The sequence below is a fragment of the Pterocles gutturalis genome, unplaced genomic scaffold (genome assembly GCF_000699245.1).
Source record: "Pterocles gutturalis isolate BGI_N339 unplaced genomic scaffold, ASM69924v1 scaffold21600, whole genome shotgun sequence".
Lineage (NCBI taxonomy): Eukaryota > Metazoa > Chordata > Aves > Pterocliformes > Pteroclidae > Pterocles > Pterocles gutturalis.
Window position 1 is genome coordinate 6,939 of NW_010146487.1, and position 378 is coordinate 7,316.

At 50.3% G+C, this 378-nt stretch overlaps 1 protein-coding gene across 1 annotated transcript in view; it reads right to left on the reverse strand.

Moving 5' to 3' along the window:
- DAAM1 (dishevelled associated activator of morphogenesis 1) overlaps nucleotides 1–378 on the reverse strand; it is a gene marked incomplete at its 3' end in the record, with an annotated part of 51,980 nt that overhangs the window by 6,934 nt on the left and 44,668 nt on the right. The window lies entirely within an intron of this gene.

Sequence of the window (378 nt, forward strand, 5' to 3'; positions counted from 1 at the left end):
CTGGCTCACAGCCCCCTTCTCCTCCGTTCCATCCCCACTCCCCAACCGAGCCCCACCTTCCCTATCAACTTGGCCCCATGACAGCAGGGCAAACACAGGGGGAAAAAAAAAAAATAATTATGCTTTTCTTGTTTGTTTTCCATGCTGCTCCACTCCTTAGTGCAGTGGCCATGAACCTCGGCACCTTCAGCCTCCAAAAGCTGGAGTGAGGATGGAGGGGCTCTGAACTGTGCAGCCTTGCAGGAATTAAACTGTATTTAATAAAGAAAAGAGTATTATTTCTGTCTCACCCAGAAGATGTCAACATGAAAGCATTTAATAGAATTACACCCAAGCCCATTGGCAGGGTGGGGCGCCGGGGGGCACAGGGGATCCATG